Here is a 26,062-nt window from a genome sequence, read left to right as displayed (position 1 = left end):
ATCAACAAGGGCACGACGATCGCATACATCGAGGAAATTCTGGAAAACAGCAATGCGTTTGTCCTCTCGGATTCTGCCGCATCTACCCCGACGACCGTAGTTCCCGAGCCAGACTTCGACATAAATCCAAGTCTCCCCACGATTAAGCAACAACAGCTCAGAAGTTTACTTCGACGATACAAAGAGTGCTTTTCGACGTCATCGAGGATTCGACAAACCCCAGTCGCAAAGCATCGCATAATAACCGAAGAGGGCGCTCGACCTCTCCGCCAGAGCCCTTACCGAGTTTCGACGCGAGAACGCGAAGCTATAAGACAACAAGTCGACGAAATGCTGCGCGACGACATCATCCAGCCGTCGAAAAGCCCGTGGGCGTCTCCAGTCGTTTTAGTGAAAAAAAAGGACGGAACCTTGCGTTTCTGCGTCGATTATCGTCGTCTGAACAAGATCACGAAGAAGGACGTATACCCCCTCCCACGGATAGACGACGCACTGGATCGGCTCTGCAACGCTAAATACTTCTCGTCAATGGACCTCAAGTCTGGCTATTGGCAAATAGAAGTCGACGAAAGAGATCGCGAAAAGACGGCCTTCGTCACCCCAGACGGCCTCTACGAGTTCAAGGTTATGCCATTCGGACTGTGCTCGGCTCCTGCAACGTTCCAGCGCGTGATGGACACAGTTTTAGCAGGATTGAAGTGGCAGACCTGTCTCGTTTACTTGGATGACGTCGTCGTCTTCGCCGGAAATTTCGACGATCACCTGAGGCGGCTTGCGACAGTACTAGAGGCCATCAAGTCATCAGGGCTCACTCTGAAGCCGGAAAAGTGTCGATTCGCTTACGATGAGCTTTTGTTCCTAGGCCACGTCATCAGCAAATCAGGCGTACGCCCCGACCCACAGAAGACAGCTGCCATCGCAAAGTTCCCGCAGCCAACCGACAAGAAGGCAGTGCGCAGATTCCTTGGCATGTGTGCCTACTATAGGCGCTTTGTCAAGGACTTTTCACGCCTCGCGGAGCCGCTAACACATATAACCAAATGTGATGTCGAGTTCAAGTGGGAAACGCCGCAGGCCAAGGCATTTCAAGAACTCAAACGACGCATGCAGTCGCCGCCGGTACTTGCACACTTCGACGAGGACGCCGATACCGAAATCCACACTGACGCCAGTAGCCTAGGCCTCGGTGCCGTCCTAGTCCAGAGGAAAGAAGGATTTGAACGGGTGATATCGTATGCTAGCCGGTCGCTGTCAAAAGCGGAAAGCAATTATTCTACGACTGAAAAGGAATGCCTCGCCATCATTTGGGCTACAGCTAAATTCCGCCCTTACCTCTATGGCAGGCAATTCAAAGTCGTCAGCGACCACCACGCGTTGTGTTGGCTAGCTAACTTAAAGGACCCTTCAGGACGGCTGGCGCGGTGGAGCCTCAGACTACAAGAATACGACATCACTGTAACATACAAGTCCGGAAGAAAACACTCAGATGCCGATTGCCTATCACGCGCCCCCATTGACCCACCGCCGCAAGATGACGAGGATGACGACGCCTTCCTTGGCATAATAAGCGCGGAAGACTTCGCCGAACAACAACGAGGGGACCCGGAGCTAAAAGGCCTAGTCGAGTATTTGGAAGGGCACACCGATGTTGTCCCTAGGGCATTTAAGCGTGGATTATCTTCGTTCACGCTTCAAAACAACCTACTCGTGAAGAAAAACTTCTCACCAGTCCGCGCCAGCTACCTTCTTGTTGTACCGTCAGTGCTGCGTCCAGAGATACTGCACGCCCTACACGACGATCCAACCGCTGGGCACCTCGGATTCTCCCGGACGCTGTCGAGAATACAGGAAAGGTATTACTGGCCGCGTCTGACCGCCGACGTCGCCCGTTACGTCAAGACATGCCGAGACTGTCAACGACGCAAGACACCACCGACAAGGCCAGCAGGATTACTACAGCCGATCGAACCTCCTCGCCGACCATTCCAGCAGATTGGGATGGATTTGTTGGGGCCGTTTCCGATGTCAACATCCGGTAATAAGTGGATCGTCGTGGCGACGGACTATCTCACCCGCTTTGCTGAAACTAAAGCTCTACCAAAAGGCAGCGCAGCCGAAGTGGCGAAATTTTTTGTCGAGAACATCCTGCTGCGACATGGTGCTCCAGAAGTCCTCATCACCGACAGGGGAACGGCTTTTACAGCAGAGCTCACCCAGGCCATTCTGCAGTACAGCCAGACAAGCCACAGGAGGACAACTGCCTACCATCCGCAGACGAATGGTCTCACGGAGCGTCTCAACAAGACCCTCGCCGACATGCTAGCAATGTACGTCGACGTCGAACACAAGACGTGGGACGCGATCCTGCCGTACGTAACCTTTGCGTACAACACGGCGGTGCAAGAAACAACACAGATCACGCCGTTTAAGCTGGTTTACGGCAGGAATCCGACGACGACGCTCGACGCCATGCTGCCCCACGTCACTGACGAAGAGAATGTTGACGTCGCTAGCTATCTCCAGCGCGCCGAAGAAGCCCGACAGCTCGCCCGCCTGCGGATCAAGAACCAACAGAGGACCGACAGCCGACACTACAACCTCCGACGACGCTTTGTCGAGTACCAGCCCGGTGACCGTGTTTGGGTTTGGACCCCTATACGCCGACGAGGACTGAGCGAGAAGCTCTTGCGTCGCTATTTCGGACCCTACAAGGTCATCCGACGTATTGGCGCTCTGGACTATGAGGTCGCGCCAGACGGCATTTCGCATTCACAGCGGCGACGCGCACGATCTGAAGTGGTCCACGTGGTGCGCCTTAAACCCTTTTACGGACGCTGACGAGCTTCGTTACTTTTGTCGTTTTCTTTACTACGAGTGCTTTTGTTTATTACTTTCGTTTGGTTGCAGCATCGGGTCGATGCTTTTTTAAGAGGGGGGTATTGACACGTGTACTTATCTTTATCGGGCGACCACGCTTCGCCGCCTAACAAATGCTATCACACAGCGCGGGACGCGCCAGCATGTATCCGAAGTTTCTGGAAAGTTATCGATGCTTCTATCCGCGGTCAATTGTCGCCGAACCTTGTGTTATCGGATTTCATCGCCTGACGCGAATGGTGTAGAACTCTGTGGAAGGCACGCGGGTCCCAACGATTAGTCTGGAACATTCGATGACTGCTCTATAAAAGCCGACGCGCTTGACCCGCTGATCAGATTTCCGACGATCGCAGACCGTGTTCGCCGCTATCGTTGTGCTATAAGTGTAGCCTGGTTTTGTGGGCACAGGTTCGCCCAATAAAAGCTAGTTTTGTATTCCACCGTATTGCTGCTTTCTTCACCGTCACTACCACGTGACAATACGATCCACCCTTATAAGATTTCACAGCAAATTTAGCTTTTTTTGATGACTGTTTTAGTATTGAACATAGGCTCATTGCTTTTATATCCATCTCCATGCCCTCCTGGGCTTGTAAAGCTGATTTTAAAGCATTTTTAAAGTTTTCGTAGTTAGCAAAAGTACGCATATTATTATTTAAACTAGTTAACGGAGTAAGCAGTTCAAAAATTATAGGAAGGTGATCACTGTTAGTTCCGGAATCTAGAGTCTTCCAGGAGGTGACTGTCATGCTCGGGGTAGCAAACGTAAGATCTAGGGCAGATCGGGACTGACCATGCACGAAGGTATGTGCTCTCGAATTTAAGCAGGAGAAATGATTCATTAAGACCCAATCCCACAGGCGTTTGCCACAAGTGTCCGTTCGGAAACCCCACGATACATGATGAGAATTAAAATCTCCCACTAGTATGATGTTCTTCTGACTGCGAGCAATAGAGGTATCTGGATAACGGGTATCGTGTACTCCAATGGGGAAGTACGTGTTTATTATAGAAAAAGGTGTGCAACCAGGTAGTATTATATCCAGTGCTAGGATTTCACAGTCTGGGGACATTATCTGGTATGCTATAGTAGCTCTATGGCAGATTTTTGATGACACAAACAACACTAAACCACCGCCTCGGGATGGGCGATCCAATCGAAAACATCTGAAATTCTTTAGATGAAAAGATTGACCAGCAGCAAGCCAAGTTTCCTGTAAAATAATAATATCTGGAGAGTATGTAGAAATAAGATATAATAAATCTGTTGCGGCCGAAAGTATGGAACGACAGTTGCACTGAATTACTGTTAAAGTTCCTATGGTGAATAAATCCGAGCAGCAGAGACTGCTTGGTCTAAAACGTTCTCTTTTAAGAAGTCCTTCTTAGTCGGAGTCTCTCTAACGTACTTTTTTGCTTTGGAGTTGATGGGAGAGCTAGATTTTTTCTCTGTCGGGGACCTTGTTCGTTTAAGAGATCGGGGGTCCATGTCTACATCTTGATTTTCCAGCCCATCTGTGTCGGAGAGACAGATTTGGTCGACTTTCTCAGGAGTTGATGGCTTTGGTGAATCGTTATTTGTGAATGGCTGCGCGGTCGATATTTCAATAGGTGGACTCCGCGGTAGACCCGACACCGGATCAACAATATTGGGTTTATTAGTTAGTTGAAGCCACGGAGTTAGTTGTGAGGACAGCACCTGAACGAGGGAGTCGGTGAGATTTGCCATCAAGCGCTCCATTGCTTTCTCCAATGCCTTTTCTACGGAAGCTGCCACAGCCTCAGAGATTGAGTTCTCCATAGACAATGTTTGACGGGCCGTTATACCAGCATACCCTTGAGATCTGCTCTGAATTTCTCCAATGGCCTCACGACGAGAGCATCGACGTCTGTCAATTATTTCGAGGATTTGCATTTCTTTTGCCCTTGCAGGGCAATTAGGTTCATTTGCAGGGTGGGGACCACTGCAAAGGCAGCAGGACTCATTTCGGGAAGAACAGTCATTTGAATGATGGCCTTCTCCACAAATTCGGCATCGTGTGTTTGACCTGCAGGCTTTTATCGAGTGCCCAAACCGCCAGCACTTTAGGCACTGAAGGACGCGAGGTGATAGAGGCTCAACTCGGTATATAAGTGGCCATGCCTTGATTTCCGATGGGCGGTTCATTCCAGGGAAAGTAGCTATGACTGTTTCAGTGGGCATGCGCTTATTATCAGCGACACGGCTGCAACGATACACAGAAATCACGCCTGCCGCTGAAAGCATTTCCAAGATTTCTGCCGGACATAGACTTATGTCGACACCGCGGACTAGGCCTTTGGTACATGCAAGGTGATGAGGAATGAAACTGCTCACCGGATGTGTCGCAAAAACATCGCACTTCAGCAAATCTTGAACACAAGCCTGGTCTGACGAGCAGCAAAGAATGCCCCCTCGGCCAAACTGTCGAACCTCGGTGATTAGTTGAAAATTGGCCGAGGCCATCCGGAGTTCGGTTTGAATTGCTTTGGGATTCTTCATGCGAATCGCCCCGCCATCACTCGGAACCAAAGCCACAGGTACGCTGCTCGTCCCACTGCGTAAGAAAAGCTCCACCGGCAAATCAGAGTTAGGAACAGAAGCCGACCAGGAGGAAACCTCCTGGCCTGGCGATGAGAGTGACATTGCCAAGAAATAGGAAATTACTCTGGAAGCTTATCAGATATTAAACAAAAGCTCAAAACCAATTACGTAAAACACACAGATTAAAAGAAACCGCCAGCTACTTGACCAGAACCAGTGATCGGGAGCTTCGCAGGAACGATGCCTGGCACCGTCGAATCTTGATTGGCGAGGCTTTTCTTCTTTTAGTTGTCTTTCATGCACCGCGCGTTCACGTGCCGGGCGCTCTTCGGCGTCGTCGTTTTCCTCCTTCCAGCTCGGCGCGCGTGCACTCAGCGTCGTCTGCTCTCGACCGTCCCGATCACCGCAACATGTCGCGCACCACACATCACAGATGGCAAGTTGGGCCAGTTGGTTGGGTCATAGTAGTTCATAGTAGTCATAGTTCGTTACAGCGCTACACAAGACTCGGACAAAAGAAGGTATTAGCATAGGTCGAAACATCTTGCCTATATAAGATGGTTCCAAGGCATAACTGCCTTGGAACCAATGTTAGCGAAATTCCGGTACTATATATAGCCAGATGACGAAGGCACTCCTCATCATAATTTATGCCGCTAGTACTCAACTACTCGTATTAAAAAGATCATTTCATTAGATTATAAGACGGAATAAAATGCTACTTGTCTACTTCTGTTAGATTCTAAGAAACAATAACATTTTAACGTTACCCTTCAGTATAGTATGAGTGGTCGGAAGGTTTCGTTTTCGCTCGACTTTGCGCCGCGCGCGCTTTGGAGTTTCAGTTGTTTCTTTATCGCGTCGTACTGTGGTGGTCCTGCTTGCTCGCGAAACTTGCATTTGGAACAAGCAGCGAGAATGCCACGTCCATGTGATGTCGTGGGATGCGCGAACGGTCCGCGGAGCTTGGCCAAGGCCAGTTGCAGCGGCGAATCCAACGTTACTTCTCACTGTGTGCCAACGAGTAAACCTCTCCGTTCGAAGTGGTTAAGTGCCGTACATACGCCACAATGCGCTGGCAAAGAGCCGAAAAATCACGTAGTGTGCTCGCTGCACTTTCGTCCAGAAGATTACGAGTTCAACGCCGACTTACTGAAGTCGCGTGGAGTGCCTTTCAAAGCAGGCCGCCGGCGTATAGTAGTACGCAACGACGCCGGCAGCGCGAGCCCTCAGCAGCAGGTCACGTTCATCAGTGCTTAAATCGCTGAACTCGAGCCCAGCATCGCGATCCAATGTGTTGCTGACAGGGTCGTCCATTGCAACGAGCGTCGAAATTGGCGTCATAAAATAAAGAACTAGCTTTTCGTCGCGCGCTTTCCCTTCCGCTAGCCACCATATAGTTCCGCTTTAGCGCTGCTGTCGCCTCTGTCTTGGCTCTGTTTCTGGCTGCGCGTTTGCGTTTTGTGCAGAAAAGCCGTAGCGCCGTCTGCGGGAGCCGTTTTACCACGGCGTTTTACTCACCGACGGCGCAACGTCACTATGAGACCATGACGTCAACACTCCTAGATCGGAGGGCGGGTGATTTGAACTGCGCTAGAGGTACGCGGACGCTTCAGAACGCATTTTCTCTTAAAATAAGTTTCTTCTTCGCACGAAACAAGCGTTTCGAGGTTTCTGAGATGGTATTTAAAGTCCACGTTGACTTAATATTAACCTTTAGTGTCACTTTAAACCGCATGCTGCACTGCAGACGAACTTCGTCGCTTACGTGTCTAACTATGATCGAGTGGAAAAAAAGACCGAGGCAACAAAGGAAAGGATGCGAACAAGAAATTTATCGCCGAAGCGACGATCCATTGCTACCGTTGCTCCCGCTGATGAGGCTTTGCGGGGAATACTCAGAACCGTATCGCCGGCACGTTTTCGCCGGCATTTGAGCCCCTCATCCGGCAACAATTCTTCGACATTCCTTGAAGCTTTATCCACCCCACACATGCGAAGGGGTTGCCCATTTTGCTCTGAAAACGTGAATAACACAGAGAAGCACTGTCAACGACACAACAAACTAAGGCGCCCGGCTGGCTCCTCTCCCGTGTGTTCTGCGCGCACTACCAACTCTAGAGGGTGTTGGCACTACGCGTATAGATGACAAGCGCGAGTAAGAGAAGAAAGTGCGACCGGCGAAAATCGTTTTCACCCTACCGCGTCGAATGTGCATAACGTCCTCTGGAGCTCCCTGGCCGTCGCCACTTTAGCCGCTGTAATTATCCATGACTCCCCTCAGAAGCATTGAGGAAACTGCAGCGCTTCCCTTTCTACTAACGTGCGAATCCAGAGGGGACACAGATAGAACTGTAGAGAGAAGCACTGAAGAAGAAGGAGAGGGAGAAAAGGCATATTCCATACAAGAAATGGTGGGAGGTGACGTGAGAAGGCAAGGAAAACCCACTGCTATACGACAGTGGTTGCGGGGAAACAGGATAAGCTCAAGGTACGGTACCGTACGTTGCTGCTATTTCTGAAAAATAAACGCCATGCAAATGTGTCAAGCGGGCAACTTGCGCAGGGCGTGCAGAAGCAGAGCCGCGTTAATTAAATCGCCCCGCAGGGTCGACGAGACACTACGGAAGCGGTCGACCGTCAAATCAACACTTCTGTGCCCGCCGCGTTAGCTTTGCGGCTATGGCAATGCTAGAGGTCGTGGATTTGATCCCAATCGTGCAGCCGCATTGCAATCCACGTTAAACAACCCCAGGTGGTCCAAATTATTCCGGAGTCCCCCACTATGGCGTGCCTCATCATCAGATCGCGGTTCTGGCACCTAAAACTCCATTATTTAATTTCAGCACTTCGCTGCGATGTTCGTGCTGTTTACTTCTTTGACACGATATACATGGTTGTAGTGCTAAATTTGAAGTTAACTGTCAAACGTCGGTGGTCCAAAGTTAGCCTCGATGTCTTCGATTGCCTTAAAATCACAATTTAGAACGACCGACACGTTTCAAACGAGCGCCGCAAAAGCATACCTCCTTAGCAGTGGCCGCCTCGGTGTTTCGCGGAACTGACAAGGTGACACGGAATTGACGCGGCTGAGCGCATTGCTGCGCCGCTTGAACATTGAAGGTAAACAATTCTACGAAAAACGGGAAAGATTTAGTGCCCCGGATCACTGGCGGGGTGTACTCATATGTGATTCCTATCTCTCGCGGAAAAAAAAAAAGTAAGTGTGACAGTCAGACAGCTGCTTAAATGACCATGCCGTGCCTAAATGATTTTGCGGCAGCCACGCCTAATTACGGCCTCCCGAGGGCATTGTGACCTCCCTATGCCGGAGCTCTCGTCTCCCGCACCCCTCTCGTGACGTCACAACCAACCCCCGGGGCGGCGTGCACTGCAGCAGCAGCAGCAGCAGCAGTGGCCAATTCTAAGTAAGAGGCAACGCATTCCTGAATGCGCCAGTACGCATGAATGTGTCGTCGTAAATTCACCTTTCGCATGTTCCGATTGTGCATGCACTGGCTGTACCCTAGCGGCGAGTGCCAGAATCGTTTCGTACGGCGCATGGCCTTCGAGATTTACCCCCACGCGCGCCGCGGTGGACCTAGGAGGTCATGTACGGCGTCGTCGGTTCGTGCAGCAGACGACATGCGCACATGCTTTGGGGGGAAAGCGAGAGCGTGGAGGCGTGGTTGAACACGTGCGAAGACGTGTCATACCTTAAGTCGATGCGGCATCGATTGCTTTTACAACACAGGCGAGAATTACTTTGGGGCATTTTAAGGATTTAGATACAAGGCGTATCGGTTCTTGCTAGAAGGCATGTGCTTTGAATTATTAAAGTATTATAGTATTTCCATTAGAAAAAAGCCGTGCAATACATGGGAAGAAAGCCGGGAAAGCGTGCAGTGTGCGGGGCGTCCCTCAAGGCAGATGAGGGGACATTTGAGAAAAAGATAAACTCCCACACAAGAAAAAAAAAGGAAAGCACGGTGAACTCCCACAAAGAAATCCCCTTTGGTGAACTCTGGTTCTGGATGTCTCCGTTTTTTTTTTCGTCGTTTCCCTACTTTTCTTCCACAAATCTTCCAATCACCTCTTACTAATCTCTATTGCGGACATGTTTACTTTTCCCCTGCTCTGGCTGAACCCAAGCGCTTCAAGGAGGCCAGTGGTGCCTAAATAGACCGCTGGGCAGATGTCTGCACATTCTAATAAGACATGATCCACCGTTTCCCTAGCTTTATACCGCAGCAAACACATGCTTCTTCTTCCTTCTTATATCTCGCTTATAGGTGCGTGTTCTAAGGCATCCTGATCTCGCTTGGAAAAGTAATGAGCTTCCCTTTGAGTTATCAAACATTGTTTTGTTCCTGATTTCTGCTGTAGTTACTCATGGCAGGTTTCTTTTCCATTGCCGCCACCCACGAGATTATTTCGGCCTTTCTGACTTTCTGCTTGACGTTCTTTGTTGCTGTGCTGCCCACCCTATACAGGCCGCATACTTGGTGGTAAGCTTCCTAGTTCTTTTCCTCCACTGTGAATCAATGTTTTTCCCGTACAGATACCTCAACAATCTCCCAGCCTATTTACTTTCTTCCATATTCCTCAGTCGTTCTTCATAATCAATTTTAGTGCGCGCTTCCCTCACTTCAAAACTAGTCCAGCCCATATCACCCTGCACAGCTTCATTAGTAGCGTTCCCGTGAGCGCCCAGTGCGAGGCGTCCCACTGACCTTGGGTTCCCATCGAGTCCTGATTGTACCCCTGATTTAAAGCAAACAATTGCATTTCCAAAAGTAAGTCCTTGAGCCACTACACCTTTCCACAAACCCCGGAGCACCTCGTATCTATTGTATACCCATCAAAGTAAAATAATTTACACCCATGATGGTGAGAATTGCGAATCATAACACCCTTGAAGGGTGTTTTCATTCAAGCAACATCCCATCATCATGACTTCTTGCGAAGCATAGGGAAGTTTTACCACAGAAAGGGTGCACTGACTAAGAATATACCCTTTTACCCACAGAAAGGGTGCACTGACTAAGAATATTGAGGTGGGGGGGGGGGGGTGCAAGGGTGTTTTTGTTTAGTTTTATTACATTCACAAACATACAGGTGTCCGAAGAGAAAACTTGTCCCACGGCACTAAAAAACAGTAGCGGATCCAGAAGCGGGCCCTCCCCTACCCCAATCCCTTCCCCCCGAGATAATAGCCGCGTTTACATGAATGCGACAGTGTCGCATCGCATCGCATTTCTAGCGCATCACATTAGCCCCGTTTACATGAATGCGACAGTGGCGCATCGCATTTCCAAGCGCATTTGGGAAAGGCGATGCGACGCCGTTTACATGTAGAGCATTAACTCTCGCGAGAACGTAGCGCCACGTGGTGTCGTTTAAGGGAAGTGCAGTCGACTTCCGGTGTAACTGGTTTCCGGTGGTGGGCCGAGTGCACGTTGGTGGCTGAGTGCCGAGAAATAGACAGCTTTAGTTGAGCGTCCGCAACTTATACCGTGCGCTATACGCTATAGTATAACGTACGCTAAGCAGCGCACGTTTTTTAGTTTTAGTTGGCCAGCGAGATCTTCGAATCTCAGAGGCCATATGCCGTCTTTGGGGCTATTTCTCAACTCTAACGGTAGGTAGCGCTGACATCTCGAACGTTTCTTTCGTTAGGCTTCAACTCGTTCGAAACGAGAAGCGATCTCGAAAACACCACAAGGTTATTCATAATACTCTGTCGTCGAAGCGGCCTGAGACTAAGCGAAAGCCGTTTGCACAATCATTTGCTGCGAACGAAGCGCATTTTACAAAAGAAACGCCAAATTCAATTCGAAGCGGGCAGCCGGGACCGCCGCCATGTTGGTGGCTAATTCCTTCCCATAATTCCTAATGCGACGATCCTGCGTTTACATGCTTCGCGAGAGTCGACTCGCGCCCGTAAATCTACCCCCGCCTGGCGCATTAATGCGATGCGCCTTCCTAGCGCATTACCGCTGTTTACATGAATGTGATGCGCTAGAAATGCGATGACGGTGACGGTGACGATGAAACGGTGACGCTTTTTCGATGCTGAGCTAGGTCCCTCCGGATCGGCGTCGCCGATTCCTTCTGCTTCCAGCATTACGTCCCACGGCACACGGAGAGTCCGTTTTCGTTAAACTATAGGCTGCGACCAGCTCGCAGCGTGGTCGACGTGGTCTGTGAGAAGTGACGAGCCTTTTCGCACTCGCAACAGGGCAGAAAAAAGTGCGAATCGACGCAAAACTCGGCCTAGAAACGTGCTTCGCCACAGCCAGGGCTCAATACGACCCAAGCTGGTACGACCCAGATGTCGTTTCCCGCGCCGCCACCAGGCGCCGCTATTATACCTCAAACTCCAGCGCAAGACGCCCATAGGATACCGAGCAGTATGCGCATGGTTCTTGGAGGACCAGGCGTCTCGTGTTTTCTTCAATATTCCTTTAATAGCCATATTAGTTGCCCAAAGTAGGCATTCGATTGTGACCAACATACCTTGCGTTTCTTTTTTGTTGATTGCCGTGCCCCCGCTCCACAAAAGGAAAAAAGAAGCGTTGTGGTAGTGCAGCGAATTGTCGCATGGTGAAAGTGGTATTCTGTTACTTCTTTTGTGGAAAGTAGTGGGCCATGGGACGCTTCAGCTGCCGGATACTCTTATTATATTATTGCGACAGCAATTATATGGACGCTCTATGCGCATTCCTGCCGTCGCCGTCGCCCTCATATTCCGCATAAAGTCCAAGTGCGATAACATCTTGACCCCGCGCCGCATGCTGTATGAGCGAGTGAAAGCGTGTGGGGGGTGGGGGGGCCGACGATAGTGGCTCAGTCTTGTGTGCGCAAGGGAGAAAAGTGAGGAGCAAGCACGCCGCCTTCCGTCGCGCGTGATACATCGGGGGGGTGGATGGAATGGGGGCAGGATCTAGGATTCTGTGAATCTGTGATTGCGCAACATGTTTATTTGCCTTGTTTGACGCATCATATACCGTTACTTTTTCTTAGATACGTAGATTTATTGGAGACTTACTTATACGTATGTTTAAGTGTCTTGTTGCGAGATTTTGTGTATACGTGGAGTGAACTTCGTTTCCAGTGGCACTTTTTTGCCCTTTATCAAGCTGTATCTTCGCATTTGTATATTCCATTGTATATTCGCAATTCTAATGTACGAAGGCGAGTCAAATTAAAGTGAGCCTACCCACCCCGCGCAATTATGGTTCTGTTCATTATCTGCAAGGCCTGCGCGTAGCACACAGGCATCTCTCATTAACAACAGTGACCCGCAGGTGTGAGGATAAATGTTCTTTAGTGCTCTCATACACTAGGTTGAACATGGTTGCGTGCCGTAATGGACTCTCCAGAAGTTGAGCAGCGTGGTGCCGTCAGGTTTTTGACAGCTGAAGGTGTTTACCAAAAAGAAATTAGTCGCCGTATGGCTGCCGTGTACATGGAACATTGCATTTCATTGGCCACTGTGAAGCGTTGGAACAAACGGTTCAAAGAAGACGTGAAAGTTGCAAAAGCGATCCCAGACCGGACCAAAGCCATCGTGCACCCCTAACAATATTGCAAAGGTTGATGAGCTGATGAGACAAGAACGGAGGATAAGCATCGATAAACTGGCAGAGTGTGTGAACATCAGTCACGGTTTGGTTCACGCCATAATTCATGAACATCTCGGTTATCGGCTCTTGTGTGCGCAATGGAGGCGCAAGATTTTGAACCACCGCCAGAATAAGGAGAAGATTGGCGCTGCCTTTACTCATCTGATCTTGTATCACAATAAAGGTGACGATTTCTTGTCTGCAATTGTGATCGGAGACGTACCATCATGTCACTACTACGAGCCTGAAACACGACGGCAAAGCTTACAATGGAAACATTCAAATTCACCTCCCCCAAAGAAAGCAAAGGCAGTCATTTCCGCCAGAAAGGTGCTGTTGACTTTTATTTTTCGATCGTCAGGGGCCATTACTGATAGAATTTGCTAAATCTTGAGAGACTATCAATTGATTTCGATATTGTGAAACGCCGGATCGGCTGCGTGTCGCAATCAAGAACAAACTACGTGGAAAATTGACGAATGGGGTCATCCTGTTCCACGATAATGCCCGTTCCCACGTCGCTGATGTGGTTAATACAAAACTGGCAAAGTTCAAGCGGGAAACGCTGCAACATCCGCCACACAGCTCAGACCTGTCGCCTTTACATTTTTCATATCAGCGGCATGCACTGCTTTGTTGGCTTCGAACTGATGTAGTTCTAAAGTTCGTGTTATATATTCTTTACTTATTAAATAGACAAAATACATGGAAGCATTGACATCAGTTATGTTGGGCACAATGTTTGGCACATACGAGCTTATTGTTTTATGAAAAAATACATAGTTTACTTGTATTGACAGTGCTTAGCGTTCAAGAATTCGTTTGCAGTATATTTGGCAATGGCAATGCAGTCATTATTCGTGTATTTGATCCCTAGGCAAATTGTTTAAGAGGAAGCTTTAGGTCGGGCCCAACTCCGACGCGGGCTATACGGATACATGTAAAACGCAGAAACGATTTTCTGAGATAACTCCTGAATAGCTTTTAATGAAATTTGTTGCATTTGGGAGAGTAAGTTAAATTCTAGTGTCTGTTGGAAGCGGAATTTCGATTTAGGGCCTGAACTCTGTTTAAAATATTTTTAAAAATTCCGAAGTTCAAAAAAAAAAAAATAGGAGCACGAAGTTTACAAATTAATAGCTCTGCATCAAGAACAGATATCGCGGTTCTGTAAACGACATCCATTACACCATTCAAAGAGGACAAATTCTATGTGTCAATTTGTATCTTACGTGAATTGGTTATGTTATATACAAGGATTCTGCAAAAGCCGTATTTCCATAACACTTAATTTTTTGAGTCTCATGTGTAACATATCAATTTTGTCCGCTGTAGATGTACTATTATGTGCAATTCACAGCATTGTGACATCAATTTTCATTGCTGATTTACAGAGTTGTAAACTTAATTGCTTCGTTTTCTGAAAATTTTCTAATTTTGCCACTTTTCAATAAAATATTGACGACCTAAATAGAAAATTCGAAACACAGTCACTAGAATTCAGGTTTTTTTTTTTTTTTAAATGCAACAAACCTCGTCAAATTTGGTGCAGTGGTTGCCGAGAAAAACGAATTCTCCTGCTACATGTATTTGGATAGGAGCATCCGACCATCCCACCTGCAACGTGAGCCCCCGCCGAACGAAATTTCTGGCTACGCCACTGCTACGGAGGGACAAGAGAATGCTTAAAGCCAACACGCAGACGAAATGGGTGAATAATAGCCACTTTTCGCACGTGGTAGCTCGCATACATGGGATGATTGCCGGAGAAGTTAAGGACGCTGTCGCCCTTGTCGACCTTTAGTGCCCCATCTCCACTCCTGCGCTAGTCACCTCAGCACGGAATACCAACTAGCCCGGTCTCACACCCTACAAACACGAAGCGTGCTTCGTTTTGGGGTCTCCTCAATAAGAGAAACGCTACTGCTAGGCATGGCAACAGTTGCGGGCAAACAGTAATAATTTTACTTCAAACTATGATAGGGCACGTTTCCGCTGTTTCTAAAAAATAAGCACCGCCCAATTTTCGTGCGCGTGGGTAACTGGCACAGGGCGTGCAGAGACGCAAAGCCGCACTAAAGCCCCGCAGCGTCAAGACAACTCGCAAGCCGCGCTCCAGCAAATCAACGCTCTAGCACTGATGCGATGCGCTCGTGTAAAGGAATTAGAACTTTCACGTAAGCTACGAAGAATGGCGCACAACAGCCCCTCGAGCAAATACGTCTCTCTGTGTTATAACGTTCAACATCACATCACGACTCTGGTAGGCCGCCAACATCAACGTCAAATATCTTCAGTGAACGCAAATGGACCAGCAAGCTCCGCTTATTCCCACAGTGCGTCGGATCTGCCTCTCTTTTTTATTTTTATTATGATTATGATTTTTACTGGTAGTTATAGGTTTTTCCTGCTGCTAGAGGGGGGAGGGGTTTCAAGAAAAGAACCTACGTGCCTTGGGAGCACGCGCACACAGGAGGTACGCAGTCTGTGGACAAGAGTTTTTGGTTGGAGGTGCCAGAATGGTCTGCATTTTAAGAGTTGTCCATATCCAGGGAGGAAGAGGGAGCACGAATGTTTTTCGCGTACCACTCTGTCAGTCATCCCAGTTCCCACACTTGGCAAGAAGGAACAAGTTGTTGTTGTCATTCAATAGCATTTACCGCAGCTGCACCCTCACCGAGCAAAGGAGTTCGGCGATGGTATAGGCACAGCTATTGAACGGGAACAATACTAAATTGCCCTGCTCGCGGTAAGTTGAGGGCGAGAGTGGTTGCATTTAAAATGACTTGTCTACCGCATGCCCAAAATACCTCGATTGTGACTATATCTTGCTCATTACCCGTCAGACTGACATTCTAAGCAACCGAAATAAGACAAAGACCGACACCAGATTATAACAACTCACGGTGCTGTCCACCATGGGCTCGGCGCTTCCATCATTATTGTCTTTTTCCCGTGTTTCCATATATCTATTGCCTTCCTTTATCCATATACCAAGGTATTTATATTCTTTTACCCGAGGTATTTCCTGGCCCTGTATTTCTACTGTCTGTTCACTGGTTTCATTGAATACCATAACACCTGATTTTTGAATACCAAATTTAAAACCTAAATTTTCGCTTTCCTGTCCACAGATATTAGCCAGACGTTCAAAAACACTTTTCTTGTTAGCTAGCAACACAATGTCGTTGGCATAAAATAAACCTCGGAGCTGCTGCTCTACTACTGTACCCGCCTGTTTGTATGAGAGATTAAACCTGATATTAGTTCCTTCCAGCGCCCTCTCCATCCTCACCATGTACATTATTAACAGCAGAGAAAGACAATTGTCTTTCTCTACTAATTACGGTGATTGTATTTTATTTTATTGAAGTAATATTCCCGATACCAAAGCACACACCGTAAAACCCCTAATAGTTATTAGTCTTACCGCTTCCAAGCTACTGTTTAAAGGCTATAAATACTTCATGCAACACTAAATCTTTACGAAAAGGGCTTTACAAATACACCATCGACATACCTTGCACATACTTTCTAGTGACAACGCTAGAAAATATAACGCAGACAAATCCCGAGCATCTGCACCAGCCGCGATTCCCTCTTTATAAGCCCACAATACATAGAAGCTAGCTTATACAGATCTTGAAAACGTGTTCGGGGAAGCTAATACACGTATAGGTGTTTGCACTACACACTCCTCAACACTACAAATGTTCTAGAACTTATCCTCAGCAACTTACGAGGCGCGCTGCCAAAACAGCCCGTTTTGGCAGCGGATGCGAAATTACAGGATGCGAAATTTCCGCACAAAAGGAACAGAGAGAAATGACGGGAAGATTGTTGTTTACAATATTCACGCAAAGAAGAAAGAAAAGCATGTAGCAACAACACCTAGCTGTAAAATTAACACACAGATTTGCAGCACGTCAGAACGATCGTATATGCGTCCATTCCTTTCGTCTACATCTGCAGTTATTCTTTCTTGCTTATTTTCGTTTGTGATACCGAGAATTGTATTGCAACCGCGGCGGCCACAGAGCAGCCAACAGTTTACAAGCGCGAAATGTCCAAACCATGTCTGACTGATCGAAGAAGGCACCACTGTAGGATAAAGGAGGCATATCTTTGGGGGTATTATGAAATAAATAAAAAATAAAATACAATTCCCAACTTTCTAGCGTTTAGGGCCGCAGCGTTGCCAGAAAAACTTCAGGGCCAGTTACCCCCCCCCCAAGTTCCTCATTCTCATTAGCTCTATTATAACCACTGTCCAAAGCTGAAGAAAGGGTGGAGACACCATTAGTAGCTTTAAGAGGAAGCTTTAGCTCGGGTGCTCCTATCTAAATACATGTAAAAGAAGAATTCGTTTTTCTCGGCAACCACTGAACCAAATTTGACGAGGTTTGTTGCATTTAAAAGACAAACTTAAAATCTAGTGACTGTTGGTATCGAATTTTTGAGTTAGGTCGTCAATATTTTATTAAAAATTGGCAAAAATTGAAAATTAAAAAAAAAAACGGAACTATCAAGTTTACAACTCTGTAACTCAACCACTAAAAATGATAATACAATTATGTGAATTGCATCTAGTAGTACATCTAAAGCGGACAAAATTGATATGTTACACATGAATATAAAAAAATTTAATCGCAGGGAAATACAACTTTTGCAAAACCGTTGTAACCAACGTAACAAATTCACGTAAGATGTAAAATGACATATTGAATTTGTCCGCTTTGAATGATCTAATGGATGCCGTTTACAGAACCGCGATATCAGTTCTTGATGCAGAGCTATGAATTTGTAAACTCCGCGCTTCTATTTTTTTCAAACGGTGATATATTTGAAAATCGTTTTAAGAAAATTCAAGCCCTAAATAGAAATTCCGCTTACAACAGCCACTAGAATTTTACTTTCCCTTTCAAATGCAACAAATTTCATTAAAATCGGTCCATGGGTTATCTCATAAAAACGTTTTTGCGTTTTACATGTATTTGAATAGGCCGCGTCGGAGTTGGGCCCGAGCTAAAGCTTCCTCTTAAGTGCTGTTCAATTTCAGCGAAAATACATCGTGTACCTAGGCGCGTTCAAGACCGCGTGCATGCGTGAAATTCGGGAACCAAGATATTAAGACCCTGGAGAATTTATACTATATTCTGCAACCCGTAAAAGGCAGACAAATCAGCGGATCTCTTAAACACTATAGGGACCTCCGGGCCGCACTTTTCGGCGACAAGGTAGCCAAGCAAACTGCGGGATTATTTTACAGAGCTATGTCGTATGCTCAGTTGCGATAGTCGGAAGTTCAAATCCCCCCCTCCCGCCTTTATTTATCATCTACGATGGTGTATCTGAACATGACATCCTCCAATGCACTACATCTGCAGGCTTGGAGTGGCGCCTGACACCGGCGAAAGATGCCGAGAGCGAGTGGGGCTGTACTAATCCAGGTACAACCAAAATAGGAGGGCCGACTAAGCTTGAACAAAGACACTCCCTCACTAGAACAGGAATTGGCCTCCTTGGTGCAGTATTCGGCCACAACCTCCCCAATGATATCTACACTTAACTGACGGCCCTGAGTCCCCAGCAGGTGCGGAGCACCTGTCCAAGGCGGCGGTCATACCTGTAACGCAGCAGAGGGTGCTAAGAATCTCTGGGTCCGGACTGGCCGCCAATGAAAACTGACCCTGTCTAATTTTGGCACTACTCTTTGACGAAGTATCATACATTGTTTGGGATAGCATTGTCCTTATAGTGAGATTAGAAGAACTGGCGAGGCTTATACGTTGCTGAATAATGGTCATGTCCTCTGCTATAGAGCTCTCTCTGATAAGAAGCAATATGGAGTAGGATTCCTATACCATAAGGACATAGCGGGCTATATATATTGACGAATTCTACAGCACAAATGAGAGGGTAGCAGTGGTCGTAATCAAACTCAATAAGAGGTGTAGATTAACGGCTAGTACAAACCTACGCTCCGACGCCCAGTCACGACGATGAGGAAGTAGATCAGTTTTATGAAGAGGTTGAATTAGCGATCAGGAAAGTGCAAACTCGGTATACAGTAGTAATGGGCGACTTGAATACAAAAGTCGGGAAAAAGCAGGTGGGTGAACAGGCAATTGGCAACTACGGCGTCGATTCTAGAAACACTACAGGAGAGGTGCTGGTAGAATTCGCAGAAAGGAATAAGCTGAGAATAATGAACACCTTTTTCAGGAAGCGCATCAACAGGAAGTGGACCTGGAAAAGCCCTAATGGTGAAACAAGGAATGAAATTGATTTCATACTTTCTGCCGATCCCAGCATAGTGCAGGATGTAGAAGTGATAGGTAGGGTAAAGTGCAGTGGCTATATATGTTAGTGAGGGCTAAGATTCACATCAGTTTGAAGAGAGAAAGATTAAAATTGGTCAAGAAAAAAGAAGTCAACTTAGAGGCAGTATATATTTATAAGGGTAAAAGCAGACAACTTTAGGCTGGTACTTGCGAACAAATACGCAGCATTAGAATAGAGATTTGATGATGATGACATAGAGGTAATGAAAGAAACCGTAACGAGGCTGGCTTCAGAGGCAGCAACTGAAGTGGAAGGCAAGGCACCAAGGCAACCAGTAGGCAAGCTCTCCCAAACAACAAAGCACCTAATTAAGAATCGGCAAAAAATGAAAGTGTCCAACTCGCGATATAGAATTCGCGGAACTGTCAAAACTGATCAACAAAACGAAAATAAGTGATATTCGAAATTATAACGTGAGAAAGACTGAAGAAGCCGTAAAAAATGGACGCAGCCTGAAATCAGTGAGAAGGAAACTTGACATAGGACAAACCAAGATGTATGCACTGAAAGATAAGCAGGGTAATATCATCAGCAACCTCGAAGGCATAATAACTGCAGCAGAATGATTCTGTACTGACCTGTACAGTACCGAGAGGATTCAGTAGAACATCATTCGAAATGATAATGAACAGGATATAAAAACTCCTTCTATAACTATAGAGATGAGGTGAGAAGGCTTTGCAAGGCACAAAACGGGGAAAAGCGGCAGGAGAATATGGAATAACAGTCGATTTAATCAAAGATGGAGGAGACATAATCCTTGAAAAATGGCGGCTCTCTATACGAAATGTCTATCAACTGCAAGGGTCCCAGAACTGCAAGGGTCCCAGAAAACTGGAAGAATGCAAACACTATACTTATCCACAAAAAAGGTAAAATTAAAGAACTGAAATATTACTGAAATGAACTGCCTATGAGCTTACTCCCAGTATTATAAAAAATATTTACCAAAATAATCTCCAACAGGATAAGGGCTACACTGGACTTAAGTCGACCAAGGGTACAGGTATGCTTCAGCTAGGGATTCTCCACAATAGATCACGTCCATGTCATTAATCAGGTTATCGAGAAATCCGCAGAGTACAATAAACATCTCTATATGAGTTTCATAGATTACGAAAAAGCATTAGATTCAGTAGAGATACGATCAGTCACAGAGGCATCGCGTAATCAAGGAGTACAGACCGCTTACGTAAATACCTTGGAAAATATCTACAAAGATTCGACAACCACCTTAATTCTACACAAGAAAAGTAGGACGATACCTACAGAGGAAGGAGTCAGACAAGGATACACAATCTTTCCAATGCTATTCACCGCGTGCTTGGAAGAAATATTCAAGCTATTAAACTGGGGAGGTTTAGGAGTAAGGATCGACGGCGAATGCCTTATCAACCTTCGGTTTGCCGATGACATTGATCTATTCACTAACACAGCAGACGAGTTACAACAAATGATTGAGCACCTTACCAGAAAGAGTGTAAGAGTGGGGCTGACGATTAATATGCATAAGACAAAGATAATGATGAATAATCAGGCAAGGGAACAAGAATTCAGGATCGCCAGTCTGTGAAGGATTACGTTTACCTAGGTCAACTAATCAGAGGGAACCCTTACCATGACAGGGAAATTCACAGAAGAATAAAAATGGATTGCATTGCATTCGGCAGACATCGTGAGCTCCTGACTGTAAGCTTACCGTTATCATTGAAAAGGAAGGTATATAATCAGTGCATTTCATCAGTGCTGACATATGGGGCAGAGACTTGGAGACTGACAAAGAAACTTGAGATCAAGTTAAGGATCGGGAAAAGAGCGGTGGAACGAAGAATGCTAGGCATAACTTTAAGAGACAGGAAGAGAGCGCTTTGGATCAGAGAGCAAACGGGTACAGACGATATTCGAATAGACATAAAGCGAAAAAAAATGGCGCTGGGCAGGTCATGTAATGCGCAGATTAGATAAACGTCGGACCATTAGGGTGACAGAATGGGTAGCAAGAGTCGGGTGAGTGACCTCTCCGGTAGCGTGGGGTCCGGCCATGAGAGGGGAAGGGGATGACGTCTCACCCACGGTGCCCGACCAAGTTGAGAGGGGAAGGGGATGACGTCTCACCCACGGTGCCCGACCAAGTTGAGAGGGGAAGGGGATGACGTCTCACCCACGGTGCCCGACCAAGTTGAGAGGGGAAGGGGATGACGTCTCACCCACGGTGCCCGACCAAGTTGAAAGGGGAAGGGGATGACGTCTCACCCACGGTGCCCGTCCAAATTGAGAGGGGAAGGGGATGACGTCTCACCCACCGTGCCCGACCAAGTTGAGAGGGGAAGGGGATGACGTATGGCCCTTGGCGTCCGGCCATACCTAACAATATACAGCAACTCAACTCTGAGTATCCTGCAAAACGAAATGCAGACGAAACAGACCTGCGTACACGAAAAAAGAGAGAAAAAAAAGAGAAGTAAACTACTCAATTAATATTTACTGGCTAAAAAAATCTGCAAATCAAAAACAGAAGCAAGCTCAATGCATGCACAAGAACTTATGATTTCGTCGCCGCCACAGAGCCCTGATAAGCATGTCCATTCGCCAAAATATACCACGCCAGGTAGTTGCAACTGTAGCCATCTACGTACAGTGGAGACAAGTAATAACAAGCAAAAAAAATTATTTTGAGTCTGAGGCCCACTCTCGCACATGCTTTGGCAATGAACCGCGTTACCAGAGGGCCCTCTCTCCAGTGAGCCCGATTGGGAAGAAGCCCTCAAAAGCACGGACCTCAACCTCCAACTCAAGGCCGTCCAGAGGGCCCAAGAACTGGCGGAGCGTCACCACGTTCCCGTCCCGACTTGGGCGTCGCCTACGGTTTCGGCCCAAGGAGCTCCCCGCGTGCGATCTCCAACGGCTTAAACCCCCTCAGGACCTCAATAAAGTTCTTGACTGACTGACTGAGTCTGAGGCCTATGCTGAGGCGAGCTTCCGACTCGCCTCAGCTGAAAGGCTAGCGTGTCCTTTAACTATATAGTAATGGTGTATGTCTTAATGCGAACGTAATTAGGCTATTATTGACGACAATTGCTCCAGTAGCTCCCTTACTAAAGTGAGCGAATAGTATGGAAATAAATGACACTGCTACAGAGGTATCGAAAGCAACTTCACTTTTGTTCGTCTTGAATAATGCAACCAATATAACTCACCAAGGAAAACATGTTTCAGTGGATGAAAAATACCGTGGCCAGCAGACAGTTGTATTGTATGACCATATGCGGATCTTTTTCACTGAAACATTCATAATTCCTTGCGACACAATGTATTCATATGCAACAGTTATCAGACAAGACAACATTGGCCAACAATACCATTTAGAAAACATTCGACTTACTAATTTTGCGGTCCGTCGGACACTCAGAGCCTGCGTTACGGAGAGTAAACGAACATAGCGCGTCGTTTCTTCGCGGAGCGTTCCGTACTTATCGTCACGACCAGCACGTCGGATGCCGCAGCGTGAACTAGCACGATAACAAATCGAATCAAGTCGGATCAAAGTCGGGATCAAATCCACGGCCTCTAGCAATGCCATAGCCGCAAAGCTGCTGCGGCGGTCACAGAAGTGCTGATTTGAGGGTCAACCGCTTCTGTGGTGTCACGTGACATTTCGGTGCGCTTTAATTAATGCGGCTCTGCTTCTGCAAGCGCTGCGCAATTTGTCCGCTTCACATAGTTGCATGCTGTTTATTTTTCAGAAATAGCAAGAACGTACTTAGGCATATGCTGTTTCCCCGAGCTGTGGGACGATGCCCTCCGCGACGGACCTCCCGAGGTCCTCCGAGCTGTGATACAAGGGGCCCGAAATATCGCCGGAATAATCTTAGGGACCCTGGACTGAGGATTCCTCCGACACTGCTCATGCCATTCAAATATTGTTAATAAAGATGTTTTACTCTCCCTCCAAGCGCTGTCGTATGGCGTTTCCTTGCCTCATCGCGTCACCTTCCCCCTCTCTTGTATGGGAACTGCCTCTTTTTCTTCCTCTCCACAGTTGTATCTACGTCCCTTGAAGGAAAAGCAGGGTGAGCTACAAAGACGCTTTTCTTCTTTCTTTCGTGTTTTTTTTTTCTTTTCCTCAAGTATGTTAAAGTATGTCCAATGCTTCTGAGGGGAGTCAGGGATATTTACAGCTCTCAAGCGACTAGTGTAGCGACGCCCAGGGAGCTGCAGAGAACATTGTGCACACTCGACGCGGTGGGGGAACACCCGACGCGGTGTTCGTGAAAGAAGCAGCCCAAAGTAGCAGCAACAGCAGTGGGAAATTCGACGAAAGAGGCAAACAAAGCATCGCCTTCCATAGCTTGTTTGCACAGTCTTGAGCCAGGATCACTGGTTGGTAGGGGTCCCCGAGAGCGAACTAATAAATTGGGGAATAGGAAAGAATTAACATTTGTTGTATTAGTAGATCAAAAATATTTGAAACGGAATATTTACTCGTATGACAATATTCTGCTTAATATTTCTGAACTTTTTTTTTTCCACGTAGGTTATCTAGTTTCAGTGTTTGCCCCCCCCCCCCCCCCCACCCAAGTAGGGGCGCTCGATCGTTTATGCACGCCTTTCGTTCCAAGCTTCGCGACCAATTTAGATTGGCCTTGAAGGCGAGTCACGTGATGTCGTTCGCCACGTCAGAGCGATAGCAACGCCACACCTCCCCTGTGGTGGCTTTCCAGGCTAATATTCTAGTCACTGTCCAGCAGCTGCTCAAGGACAACGGGCTGTGGCAACATCGAGACTTGTCGTACGGTATGCTTCATTTTTATTTTCCTTCTTTATTTTTATATTGCGGACTTAAACGCAGAAAAACGAACCGTGATAAAGATAACGCGCCGCCAACAATTGAAATGTCTTCGAAAGCGCTCAAGCAGCTCCGTTCTCTATACGTAGCAGTCAACGACGTGAAGGCTAGATAGACTTCTTGCACTGGCTTCATTCGCACATGGATATAGTTCGACGTTTTCTGACCGCAATTGTGTGCAACTGTTTCTTATATAGGTTCAATATTGGATGAAACAAGTTTTAATCCTTAGAAACGAACACGCTGTTGTATACGGCTGGTAATGCGTTGTTTTAGATGGACGGATGGAAAAAACTTTAATGGAAAAAGGACCTGCGAGGTTGCCAGCCCGGGCTCAGGCCACCCGGGCATTGTGTGCGGTGAGGCATAGCCTTTCCACCGCTGCCCGGGCCCGCTGGATAGCCCATAACTGGTCGTGTACTTCTGAGCTAGTCAGAGCGCTTATCCATCGCTCCTCGAGAAGGTCCGGTTCTATCTTGTCCTCTACGTATACTGAACTGATCTGTGTGCACTTCCATAAGATGTGCGCTATGTCTGCGGGTTCGTGCTTGCAGAGCTTGCAGCTCGCGTCTGGATATTGTGTTGAATTTATTCTCTTTAAGTGTACTGGGTTTCGGAACGTTCTGGTTTGCAATCTTCTCCACTCTGTTTCTTGAGACCTGTCGAGTTGTTTGTGGAGTTGTGGGTATGCTCCTCTTTGTTTCGTGTAGTGTGTCAGTATGTCGTGGTACGTGACCAGTCTGTCCCTGTCGTCTTTTATCGCTTCTTGGTCGTCTTCGCCTCCTCCGTGCCGCGGTGGGTTAGTTTTCGCGCGACTCGGTGGGCCTTCTCGTTGAGGTTGGGAGGGGCATTCATGGTAACTTCCCCCATATGTGCCGGGGTCCATTTGAGGTATTTGGGTGTAATTGTGCCGTTCTTAAAGTCTTCTCCTCTGTGGTTCAGTATTTTGGCCGCCTCGGTGGAGACCCAGCCCTTTGTGAAATTCCTAATAGTCGTCTTGGAGTCGCTGATTATTGTTCTGTATTGTTGCCGACCGTTGATTACAGCCAATGCGATTGCCGTTCCTTCCGCTGCCTCCGACGATCAGGTCCTAAAGCGCGGGCTACATGGAGCGAATTGTCACGGCGAACGCGGCGCGGCGAACAGGGGCACCAACGTGGTTGCAGAAGACGAGAAAAGGCCCACGCGCGAAAGACCAGCATCTCTAGCGACCGGAACTGGCACCTCCCGATTTGCTGTCGTCCGCCGCTGCGCGCTCGACGCTTCCGGCGGCCCGACGAAAATATTTGGACAGGCAGGTCGGCGGCGGCCGTCAAATTTTTGGACGCCGGCCGTCGGGCGTTCGCCGCCCAAGGAAGTTCGTCGCTCGGACGCCGGTTATTCGCTCCATGTATTCCGGGCTTTATTACGGAGCCTCGACGAAACACGCTCGAAAGAGCCCCGCCGAAAGACCGTGACCTAGTCACGGTCTTTCCTTTCGTGCATACGACCGCCATTGCAAAGAGAGAGTTACCTTTGTCAGCGCCGACACCACCATTGTCGTCCCGGTTTCGGGGGTACCGCACGGCGTCTACGAAGTGCACCCCCTCCCGCGCGCCGTGGTTTTTGAGAATCGTTTTCGTGCGGCATTTTCTTCTCTCGACATTGTGCACGGGGTGCATGTTCTTCGGGATATTTTCCGTGTTGATTGCGGCTCGGACGTCTGGGTGAATCTGCATCTTGGGGCCGTTCATTCCGTGGTAGTTTATGCCGATCTTTTCCAAGATTTCTCTGTCCGCCGTGGATCCGGAGAGTCTTTCGAGC

Source organism: Dermacentor andersoni, chromosome 7 (assembly GCF_023375885.2).
Source record: "Dermacentor andersoni chromosome 7, qqDerAnde1_hic_scaffold, whole genome shotgun sequence".
NCBI lineage: Eukaryota > Metazoa > Arthropoda > Arachnida > Ixodida > Ixodidae > Dermacentor > Dermacentor andersoni.
The sequence above is the reverse complement of the archived record's forward strand: the minus strand, read 5'-3'. Positions refer to the sequence as shown.